Here is a 12,402-nt window from a genome sequence, read left to right as displayed (position 1 = left end):
TTAGTGATTTTCCAAAGGCAAGTGCCAACAGAAGCAAACAGACCCAGACTATGAATCTTTTATACTCTCACTAATACCAGTGTGAAATCTATATACACTGCACTATACCTCCTGAACTCAATCAAGTAACGTAAACCAGTACGCAATAACTAGGAGTACCGGGTGTAGGACGTGAGGATTCCTTCTGATTACCAATAGTTCGGTTTGGCTCAGTTCGGTTATTTACAGACCCCAAGAAACGTTCGCGAAAAGATATTTAAAGAACAATCATAATAAGAAGATCAAAGTAAGCTAAGTAGTAAAGTGGCCGGTGCATTTCAGTGGAAAATTGCGGAATATTTGACGTACGAAGAGTTTAATGAATAGCAAAACGCGAGTCTTAATCTTCAGCGCCGGTTCGAACAGTTACACTCTTAACAGGATTTTTTCCGAGATATCTTTAAGAACTGGGCGATCGATTTCGTATTAAAGTTTGCATGATTTATCCTGTACAGCGACAACGCCTACAGGTAATGGGAATGATTCTGTAGCAGCCACGCCGCTGGACACCTTAAATGTCACTCGGGCTGTTCAAGCGGCCAGTTCCCACTGGCAATCGGACCGTACAAGTCATGCCCCAGCAGAGCTGCAAACACTCAGAAACCGGAATCCTAATGCACCATCGCAGTTGGCCAGAACGCCTGTTTTTTTTTCCGGGTTATATTCACTGAAGACGTAAGAGAAAGTAATGAGTTTAGGTTCGGACAGAAGCGAAATGATTCTCTATGTATTCTACTGCCCTAACCCCTCCGCCCCAACACACATACACGTGTAAATACGGGCACAATACGATACTCCAGATATTTTTTTAAGGAGTCGACGGATCCAGTTTTTTTAATGGAATAATTCTAATTACATCTATTGAAAGGGAAGCGGGATTGAGAGGATCAGTGACCCGAGGGGGGATTTTATATAAATAATACCGTTATATAACCGCTTCATTTAACCATCCACTCCAACTAGCTTCAAATGCAGAATTACTGGATGGCTTAAACATATCAAATCATGAGACTGCCCCGTAAATTTTTGTACGAATAAACCGACCGAGCAGCTTAATCTGTGACCAGACCAATACGCAGCAGCTAAGTAACAGTGACGGTTGAATCAAATGAAAAGTCCAACGTTAGGAAAATTATCTCAGTTTCTCTGAGCTGCTAAGGATTCTGAACATTTGCTGATTTTCAGCACCCGCATAACTTTGCGTTTACTCTGTGCGGAGCTCCGCGGTGACCTTGCCTTGTTTACAGTTTGCTGGTGTAAACAAATGTTACTCACAAGAGACCAAGCCGCCTGCTATTCGCCCATCTCCCCCCTCCTCTCTCTCAGCCGGACACAGAGTCTCCACTGTGGGTGAAATACAGGGGGTCCACATCGTTTATTTTTGTTGATCGATCAGAGCCGATGGAAAATTCCAGTAAGGAAAAATAATCAAAACCGCGTCCAAGTTGAGTTATTCAGTGAAATGCTCATCGTTTACAATATCAACTTAACCTACTGCTCAAAAAAGGCAAAACAAACCGATCCCATGCTTCCTCCTTGGGGGATAATGGAACGCAAAATGAATCGGTGCGTTAATAAATGGGCCCTTTAGACCCAGACATGTTCAATAACATAGGCCTTAAAGTTACTGGTTACCGAGCGAGAGTGCTAGAGCCTCTGTTAGGGGCGTCTATAAATAAGTTTGAAAATATTGTCTGAATTAAATATCGCTCAATAATACGATTCTATATGTTGTTACTGATTACCAGTAACCATAATCTATTTAATATTTTAAATCAGTTATGAAATGCAAATAGTTAAAGGCCTTCAATTCCGCATTTATGAGGTTTCTCTACTAGATAAGTAAGTCATGATCTATCCACCGAAGCCATCTGGCTGGATGGTGTATTATAGTCAGCTCTTAACCCTCCGTGGTCTGGTGGCCGTTAGTTGAAGTCCCGGGCGCTGGCCTCAATTCGTGATGCGCGGTCACGCATCTCGGGGTCGATAACTGTCGGTTTGTCTGGAAGGAAAAGTTACCGAAAGAGCATCAAGGTTCACTCCTGGAGGTGTGGGTGAGATAGTCTCCAGCCCTCCTTCCCAGAATACTAGGACGGTGCCTGTCATGGAGTGTTTAAGTTATGAGGGGAGACTGTATAGGATTGGGGCTGCATGCCTTGGAACGAAGCAGGCTGAGGAGGACCTGACACAATTATGAGGGGCATAGAAATGGTAGAGTAAATTTCCCTCCATTGCAATGGTGTTGAAAACTAGAGAGCATAAATTTGAGGTAAAAGATAACAGGTATAGAAGGGGAATCTGGGACACTACCTGAATGGGTGGTGAAGGTAGGTATTACAATATTCAGTCAGTAGCTGGATGAGCATTTAAATGATTATCATGGCACAGCAGGCTACGGGATTAGAATAGACAAGTACAGTACCCGATATGTACATGAAAGGCCGTAGAGCCTGTTTGACCCTAGGATTCCAGCACGAAGCCACCTCTAATGTCCCACCTGCGAAAGAACATTTTATGGCAAGTACTATGTCCAGCAAAGGCAGAGGCGCATTGGATAAAAACAAAGTCAAATAATCGGTTAAGTTATTGATCGCCATGTCATCATTTATCATCATCTCACGCAATGATCTGACTCCAAGGCGAAAGCATTGCCGGAGCCTACTGATGTCCACTTCCTCCATGGGCCCGGTTCACTTGCCTTGACTTTCAATGAATGAAATTCTTAAAGCGACGAGGGGTGGAACAGGCGAAGGAGCTGAGGCATGGCTGCAGCTTCAGCGGAGAAATCTGAGTCTGTACACTGACGGCTTCACTGGACCCGCTCTGAGTCCCAGCACCTGAGTACGTACACACACACGGGTCAGAGGAGTCACGAACAGTTAAAAGATAATAGAGTTCTCGACCTTCTCTTAACTAAAGTGATTGAAGTCCAAGTTAAATCGCCAGTGTGACAATGACGGCGTGAACACAGATTAACACCCCCAGCCCCCATTCGCACCCGGCCCTCGTCTTTCTAACCACTTCTGGCAACTGCTATCACCAGAGTTTGACTATTACTAATCAGAGTTGCCCCCCTCTGTAACCCGAACGTGTTTTCTAAAGCGCGTAAAATGCACGGTAAAAAAAAGGGTTAGCTTTATTTTACTTGCACGTTTCAATAAATTCTGCATTCTGCTCGAAAGTAGGACGAGTGGAAATGATTTAATTGCATTTATGCAAATGAGCAAAACAGTCAATAAAAGGAGGAAAAAAAGACCCATTCAGCATTTTTTATGCAAGGGCAGTAATGTATAAACAAAATGGTTGTGTTGAACAGGCTGGGGGAGGTGATTGAAGGGGTCCCTTGAGGGACGTGAATGTCATAGGATCTTGCAATATCACTTACGTGAAATTTAATATGAGCCAATGCTTCAGCATCCAAATGGGATTTAGCTTATGAAAGCGGGGTCTGTGTACAATACCAGCCAACCCTGTTATGTGCGTGGATGGTTTGATTGCAGTTCTGTCGTAGCTAGAAGGAGGTTTCTATGCACTGAGGGTTATTTAGAATCAGCTAGACCAAATTAACCCATAGTGCATTGAAAGTAATTTGCAGTTAACAGCAAAAAGGCGTCGTGTCGCAATCATACTACATCAACAAAATTGAATTTCTAGAAAGTTCTCACACTGATTATTTGAAAGTTAAATCACAGAAGGACAGAACTTGAGTCACAATCTTCCTTAAAATCGAGCTTTTACAATCTTATTCAGGATAGGTTTCACACAAGAAAAAAACTTAAATTGCTGCACTCTTATTAACCGAGAGGAGGTCTGACAAAAGGAACAAGGAGAGGTCCAAAATTGATATTTTGGTGTACTTTGAAAGGTCAGGAAAAGGAAAGCTATGAGAGAAAAACATGCAAAGAAGCACAAGAATTAGAAACCAAAAAAAAAAGTCCAACTCTGGAAATTGAAATGTTAACACATACCATTGAGATGGTCAATGATTAGATCTTAAATAGGATCATTATGCCAGTGTGGGCTGTTGCCGGTTTTGAAGTCTGTTTGACAATGAGAAAACTGAAGTTAGTGAAAAATAGCCATTCATATGTACTTTTTGTTTATTCCTCAATATAGTCATTTCTTCTACATCCTTGCATTTTAAATTTTTTTCCTTGCTTTTGTATCAAAAATTGATGCACTCGTTTATACACATTGTGGAATTTCTGACTATCTCTTTGGATTCACTAACAGGCTCAGATACAAAACTTTCAGGGCACAAGAGTTTGATGCTATGTATCATTTAGAGGTGAAGCTTGAAAGTGTGGCAGCCAGTGCAGCTTAACAAAGTGAAGCAAGCATCTATGACAAAGTTAAGGACTTATAACTCGACAAATATTGTATTGTATAAAAACTGGAGGGATTTCACCATATTATTTCAAACTTAAAATATACCAAATTTTATGGGCCATAGGTTTTGATTTTTCTCTTAGGAAGAATTGTCACAGAACTAAACCACAGTGAGACCACCACCTTGTGGAGGAACAACCTGGAGAAATAGTAGCCACACATTTGAATTTTGTAGACCTATCCAGTGAGACTAAGAATAAAAAGGTCTCAGAACAGTAGTAAGATTATATGTAAATGCGAATGTGGTACTTTGAATTAATAAACGGTAAAACAGTAAGACATTTCTATCACATAAAAAAGGAACTGTATTTACAGAGCACCTTTCACAACCTCAAAACATCTCAAAGTAATTTAAATGCAATAATGTATTTCTGAAACTTATGTAGGAGATACAGCAGGCCATTTGAAGTCGGCAAGCTCTGTGTAACAACAATCAGACATACTATCTCTTCTTCCTCTGAAATGAGGATGACTTCCAGTACAGTTTTGTAGGTTCTGAAGTTACTGAAGCATCCAATGGGGCAGAAAATTTGTTGGGAAACAGTATGAGAGGTGATACGTTCTCTCCATCATTTCACTGATCTTCTATGTACTCCAGCAAAAAATTTTGATTTGTCCACTGCCTTCCAGGATCTTCTCCATTTGGATCAATTACAGCTGAAGATTCAGGTAAGTTGATAAGAAGGCTTCAAGGAGGCTCCTGGGACATCCTTGACACAATATCTCAGTACTCTTTATAATGTATTGGATGACCTACTGTTGATACCTATAAATCATGGTCAGGCCATTGGCTAAACTCTCTTGCTGGTTTTTGAATGGATTTGATGACGTCTAGTTGATCAAAGGGGTTCTTAATTTTAAGATAAAGATAAAGGTTAGTTTTATTTGTCACACGTACATTAAAACATATTGTGAAGTACATCCTTTGGCATCAAATCAAATCATCGAGGATTGTATGCTTGCAAATGTCATCACACTTCCATTGCCAACAAAGCATGCCCACAGTTTACTAATCCTAACCTGTGTGTCTTTGGAATGTGAGAGGAAACTGGAGCATGCGGAGAAAACCTGTGCGGTCATGGAGAGAACATGAACTCCTTACAGACAGCAGTAGCAATTCAACCTCTATTTTAGAGCCAGCGCTGTAAGGGCATTACACTAACTGCTATGTTACTGCATTGTATGACCTGATGCCTTGTATTCTTTTGACATGAAGAATCAATTACACAACTGGAGACACATCTAGGCAAATCTAGGCCAGGGAACTAGTGAGGCATTAAGACCATTAAAATAGTCCAGCATCTGAGCAATTTCTAATCTTGTTGATGCCAGCTTTATTTTTGTAAAACTGATTTCAAATTTGGAAATTGCTAAGGCAGAATTTGAACATCAGATTATGAATCCCAATCTTCAGAATATGAATTCAGTAACATCAGTAGGGCACTAGTTGCATCTACTGGATATTATTGATTGGCAGGAGTCCTTGATTTGACATTCCATAGAAGGACAGCACCTCTGAAAAAGCTATACTTTCTCATTACTGATCTGAAGTGTGAGCCTAAATTACATAGTTAAATCTCTAGAGTGAGGGCTGAATCCGTGACCTTCTGACTCAGTGGCAGGAGGACTAGTACTGAGCCAAGGCTGACATTCGATAAGATGCATTATTGTGTAATCAATGAATGGGAAGTCAGTTTGAGTTTTGGAATTTTGTGATGTCAAGCCAATTGTCATATAAAATGGCAGGGTCATATATACAGTAATGGATATCTTTCAATGATTCAGATGATGTCATGAAGCTTGAGAGGAAAACTTGAGTGCTTTGTCAATGTTGTTGGAAAACAGATTTGGTTACAGGCTCTAATTCAATTGATTATTTATTATGCAGGATGGTATTTTCTATACGTCTAACATAAAATATATTGGTTAGGCAGCCCTACTATTTTCAGTTATGGTATTTATACTGAAACTGTGCAAGGTAAATAAATTGGTGGACATGTTTTGTGTTGGTAGCTGTCATTGAAAAGTGTATCAGCATGGGTGGATAAAGATGCCTTTCCTTTAGTCAACAATTACATGACAAAGAGATGCAAGCTCTGTTTTTAAATGTCTTTGGAATTGTTTTTGCTACCTTTGTCTCCAAGGTTTTATTTTATCTCCAATTGACGTTAGCCATCTGCTGCCAGCGAGGCCAGGCTCTTGACTTTTGGCAGCATTTTTCACTAAGGGCAGTATCAGCCCTGATATTCCCTCGAAATGTGAACAGAAAATCGAGGCCAAGACTTGAGTGTGACACCGACCAAGTGCCATGCTGCTGCATGCACCACCCTTCTGATTATAGAAAATTTCAGGACCGAACCAAGCCACTTAGCTCACTGTGTCCATATCAGCTCTTCAGTGGCAGATTTGTAGGTTATCTCATCTTGAGCTTTTATCCAAACATTTTTTTAAATGTAGAAAGTCACTGTCTCTCTCACACTTTTGGATAGTGTGTTCCATATCCCTATCACTATTTGGTTAAAAATAAGTTTTCTTAATTCCTCTCTAATCCTTCCTCTAAGTGCCATAAATCCATAATTTGTAGCTATTACCACTCAGCCAAGGGAGAAATAAATGATCCTTCTAATTCTCCTTTTCTACATCTCCCATTATCTTATACAATGGGATATCTTCTGTCCTCAGTCACCTCTGGCTCGAAGAGAGCAATTCCAGCCTTGCTTCCTCTCCTCACACTAAATGTCTCCATCATCAGTAAAGGCCCTGAAGTCTCTTCTGCACTGTCCTGTCATCACATCCCAGGTTGGGGGAAGGTGTGGGCAGTGGTAGGTAGAAAATATGATTGAAGAGGCATGTATGATATCTTCCTTTTTTGTGCAAGGGATAGAATACAAGAGTAGGTAGGAAGTTATGCTGGAGATGTATAAAACACTAGTTGATTAATGTATTGTGTATGGTTCTAATCATTATTAGGATGCAATAGCATTAGAGTGCAGAGGTTTACTAGGAAATTGCCTAGAATGGAGACATTTCGTTATGGGGAATGATTAGCAAGCTGGACGCTTGAGGACAGATAAGATTGAGGCTCCGCTGTTACACTAAATTTGTTATATATTTCCTTAGTTTGTTTGCTCTTTCCAAATGTATTTCTTCACATTTTCCCCAGATTCAGTTACATTTTCTGCCCAGTTTTCTCACTCTCTACAGTGCTCCTCCTTAGTAATGAGTCACAACCAGCTTTTGCATCGTTTGCAAAGACTCCAAAGGATGCCTTCTGTTGAGATGTTAAGTCTGGCCTGTTTGTTTTGTTTTCAGTTTGACATAGCTGATCCCACTTTGAGGAAAAACAAGGAAATTTTCCCTGGCATCCAGGCAAAATTTTTATTCCCTCAAACAATACCATGGGCGTTCAGACACTGCTGTTTGTGGGATCTTGCTGTGCATAGTTTTTAACAATGACTGTTGCTATGGTTTGGGATTTTCTGAGGTTGTGTAAATATCTGTAGAAAATCAAATCAATCTTTTGTGGATCTTAGACACCCAAAACATTCAGAAATGGGAACTGTGAGGAATGTTTCCTAGTTTAGACTCTATAATAGTTAACCCCATGTTGTCCGGTTCTAGAATGCAACCAGAAAGGATGAACTTTGTGCAAAGTGTAAAATGTATGATAGTGATTCAGCTGCACATTTCACATCCAATTTTTACGTCTGTTCACTTAATCGGAAATAGTATTCAGGAGAGATGTAGTACAACCATCACTCTTTTTCGCACTGTTGCACAGAGTAAAGATCTAACCCCAAAGGGTGTGACAGTCAGATGATTTTTGGTTTATGCAAGGCAAACTAGCAGATGGCAGGATGACATTCACAGAAGGGTATTAAAAGGTGTTTGTGACATATTTACTGCAGCATTACAAAGAAATAATCTACAGTTGATTACAAGGAACTTTCATGCCTACATTTTATTACAAGCAGGTTTCACTGAGTTATTTTCACTGATGGGGAAATGGTACCATGGTCGATCGATGAATTTCAAATTTCTAGATCATCAAGACAAAGTAGTCAGTGGGAATCATGACCAGAACACATACTTTGAAAATTACTCTCTTTAAAAATTACAGCCTTTGAATTGTCCACATAATAATAAAATCTATTACTGTAGTCATTCTATCTTTGCCCCCTAAATCCATGATGTTAACACTTATAAAAACCAGTGCTAAATCACATTGTACAGAAAAATTGATAATCTACTCATCTCCTATTTTGGGAGGTGTATTAGTTTGTGACAGAAGTTTTAGTGCTAGACGCTTTGTTACTACCAAGGACAGTCCTATACTATGTTTTACTAAATGTAAATAAAATTTATTATTCAGATGCTGCAGAATCACTTTAAAAATATCAATTTAGGTAAATTGACTATGGAGCCATTTTGCCAGAAAAATTTCTTCTGGTAGAAACAAAAGGTCATAAACATTTAGAAATATGAAAAATGATTTCTGTCTCGCACTCCCCTTGGTTTTAATAGAATATTAACAGATGTGTTATAAAACTATATCCTGTTACAATGCTCTTAAAGTTCAATAAATACCAAGATTGTAACACAATTAATTATCTTTGAAAGGTTATATGAATTCCACATATTCTACAATGGGCTTGGATATGTTTACATACTCAGGCTTGAACATTTAATCTTTTTCCTCTTTAACAGGTTACACCCAGGTTTAGAAGAGGGAAAAGAAAAGCACAGAGTGGAGAACGAGTGAGAGAGAAACAAAAATTAATCTCTTATTGTTCAGAGTACTGAGAATCGCACTCGACTAGATGAATTTTGTTTCCTCTTTACCTCTTTTTAAAGAGTTATGAGTAAATTTTCCCAAGATGTTTTGACTCGCAGTCTCAAATCTCCTTCAGCCTTTATTTTTGCTGCGTTTGTAGAGAGCTGAAAACTCCAAGGCAGCAAGTCAAAATATCCTGAAGGAATTTTCACACACAGCACTTAAGACAGGAATAAGGTGGAAATCTAGTTTGCAATGTTTATGTTTGCATTTTTATGTCCTTTTACATTTTCCACACAGCCTGTCACTATGCTATAACTCTAGTCTAGACCGCAACAAAACAGGCATATTCACTTGCTTATTTCTTTGCTGATCTGAAAGACGTAAACATGCTGGTGAATTGGGGAGAAACACGGACGAGACACCGTAAGGCCATAAGACCAAAAGACATAGGAGCAGAATTAGGCCATTTGGCCCATTGAGTCTGTTCTGCCATTCTATCATGGCTGATTTATTATGCTCCTCAATCGCATTGTCCTGCCTTCTCCTCGTAACTTTACTAATTAAGAACCCATCAACCTCCGCTTAAAATTGATCTCCAAGGCTATCTGTGCCAAACAATTCTACAGATTCTGTTCTAAAGGGATGTATTCTGAGTCTGTGCCCTCTGGTATGGTACTCCCCAAGTATAGGAAACATTTGTTAGTAGTTATCAACACAATTGTTATCTCTCCTTCAATGGTGATGTGTCTCATTGCCACATATTGAAAACCAACAAAAACCCCCCCGTAAAATCTTCAGATGGATTCAAGTTTCAGGCATTACCAGAAAGATATGGTGGACTAGTAACTCCAGAGGTCCAAATTCTACTGTTTCAGCTGGGGAATTTAAAATCAATTACTTTAAAAATAAAACCTGGAGTAATAAGCTGCTATCAGCGATTGCGACCATAAAACTAGAGTTGCTGTAAAAACCCATCTGGTTCACTTATGTCCTTTAGGGATAGAAATCCGTAGACTTACTCAGTTTGCCTTATTTGTGATTCCAGAACCACCAATATGATTGATTCTTCAACTGCCCCCTGAAGTAGCCCTAGCAAGTCATTCAGCTGAAAGGAAACTGGGGAAGGAAAATCAGCTGCATTATCCATGGGCTGTGACTGATGAATAAAAGGAACAAACCTTACGGAAGCTGAGGCATAAATTATTTATCTTGGATAAACCATTGTGCTTGGCATAGTAAAAAATGCTAGTAAGCACTTTATTTTGTGTTTTTTTTGTAGCTGCTGTCATTCAATTGCAAACAGTAACAAGATTGCCTGTCCAAGCTTCCTCCGAGCCAGTCTCTCCTGAAATCACCATCAGGACAGTGCCAATGTGACCTTTGCATTTCCTTTATGAGCCAATGAGATATACTGTATTAAAATGAGAAAATTAATTTAGGGTTTTTATTGAAAAAGAATGGGTTAGTTCTGGCCTGGATAGAGATCGCCCAAAGTCACTGAAGACATTTATATAATTAGTTATACTGTTAAAATAGCTGTAAGGCTGGGGCTCATTTGGAATCATTCTTGTCTCTAATTGAGCCAGTTGTGGGTTAAAGTTCCACTCCAGCTCCTTCGGTACTTAATTTAGGCTGATACTTGAGTGCAATGCTGAGGGACTGGTGCAGTGGAGGATGATGCTGCCTTTCCAATGAGACGTTAAACGAAGGTCTAATTTGCTCACTCATATGAGCATAACAGATCTTGTGGGACTACTAGATGGAGCCGGGGACACCTCCTTGCAAACCGGCAAATATTTACTCCCTCAACCAGCACAACTACAACGGATTATCAGGTCACACTGGAGTATGGAGAAACCCGTAAATTGACTTCCACGTTTCCTACGTTGTGACGGAGACTGCACTTAAAAGGACTCATTGGCTGTGATGTTCTTTTGGTTGTTCTGGGCTTGAAAAAGGTGCAACCTTACTGCAATCTTTATATAGCTTGAATGGTGACTGTAAGCTGCCATCTCACTCACAGCTGCGGTGTTGTGCTTACTAGTTTCGTTTTTTTTTGCTCTAGTTTTACATTGCACGTAGGCACACCTGTGCACATACAGTGACATAAGAGCTCTCAGTGGGTTTAATTTGCTTCATCCAGGCACTGAATTACAACTCAACTGATAGTACCAGTATACTACTCAGACAGTTGTCTGACATGCTCCGATAACTTGGATGACAGGAGTTCATTTATGTTGTGCCAGGTCAAAGTTTTTTCTTCTTGTTTGCTGAAGGTTTGCTCCCATTGCTGGAAGATTGTTTTATGGACAGCATTCAGCCACCAGCCCCTCGACCAAGCTGTCGTTATCCAAGGGTGGATTATGCAGCCAAATACACAAGGTCTGCTCGGGACTGCAGTAGTTATCCCAGCCAAACCTAATCCTGACTTTCACTCAGTGTTGATTTGCAATTACCTTTAGCAATCAGGAACAGGAGCTTCTCAGATGTTCCTCTGCACTCAAGGCTACCAAACAAGATCAAATTGCAGGGGAGAATGCTGAATGAACCAGAGGCCTTATATTCTACTTGGCCCACAGCCAATGACCACAATATTAGACTATAAGACCATAAGGCATAGGAGCAGAATTCAGCCATTCAGCCCATCGAGTCTGCTCCGCCATTCCATCATGGCTGATCCCGGATCCTACTCAAACCCATACACCTCGCCATATCCTCCGATGCCCTGACCAATCAGGAAACAATTAACTTCTGCCTTGAATATACCCACAGACTTGGCCTCCACTGCAGTCTGTGGCAGAGCGTTCCACAGACTCAGTATTCTTTGGCTAAAAAAAATCCTCCTTACCTGTGTTCAAAAAGGTCGCCCCTCAATTTTGAGACTGTGCCGTCTAGTTCTGGATACCCTCACCATAGGAAACATGCTCTCCGCATCTACCCTATCTAGTCCTGTCAATGGTTTCTGTGAGATCACCACGCATTCTTCCCAAAGCTGCAAAATGCTCTTCATACGGTAACTCCTTCATTCCCGGAATCATCCTCTTGAACCTGCTCTGGAGTCTCTCCAATGACAACACATCTTTTCTGTTGACAATACTCAAGTGTGGCTTGACTAGTGTCTTATAAAGCCTCAGCATCATTTCCTTGCTTTTATATTCTATTCCCCTTGAAATGAATGCCAACATTGCATTTGCCTT

At 40.2% G+C, this 12,402-nt stretch overlaps 1 protein-coding gene and 1 long non-coding RNA gene across 2 annotated transcripts in view; one reads left to right on the top strand and one right to left on the bottom strand.

Moving 5' to 3' along the window:
* Positions 1-12,402, bottom strand: part of tnrc18 (trinucleotide repeat containing 18) — a 227,082-nt gene that overhangs the window by 188,135 nt on the left and 26,545 nt on the right. The gene's annotated exons all lie outside the window — the stretch shown is intronic.
* The window catches only part of LOC134351959 (uncharacterized), a 37,759-nt gene that overhangs the window by 18,790 nt on the left and 6,567 nt on the right, over positions 1-12,402 (top strand). The gene's annotated exons all lie outside the window — the stretch shown is intronic.

Source organism: Mobula hypostoma, chromosome 9 (genome assembly GCF_963921235.1).
Source record: "Mobula hypostoma chromosome 9, sMobHyp1.1, whole genome shotgun sequence".
NCBI lineage: Eukaryota > Metazoa > Chordata > Chondrichthyes > Myliobatiformes > Myliobatidae > Mobula > Mobula hypostoma.
This window is presented reverse-complemented; position numbering and strand designations above follow the sequence as displayed.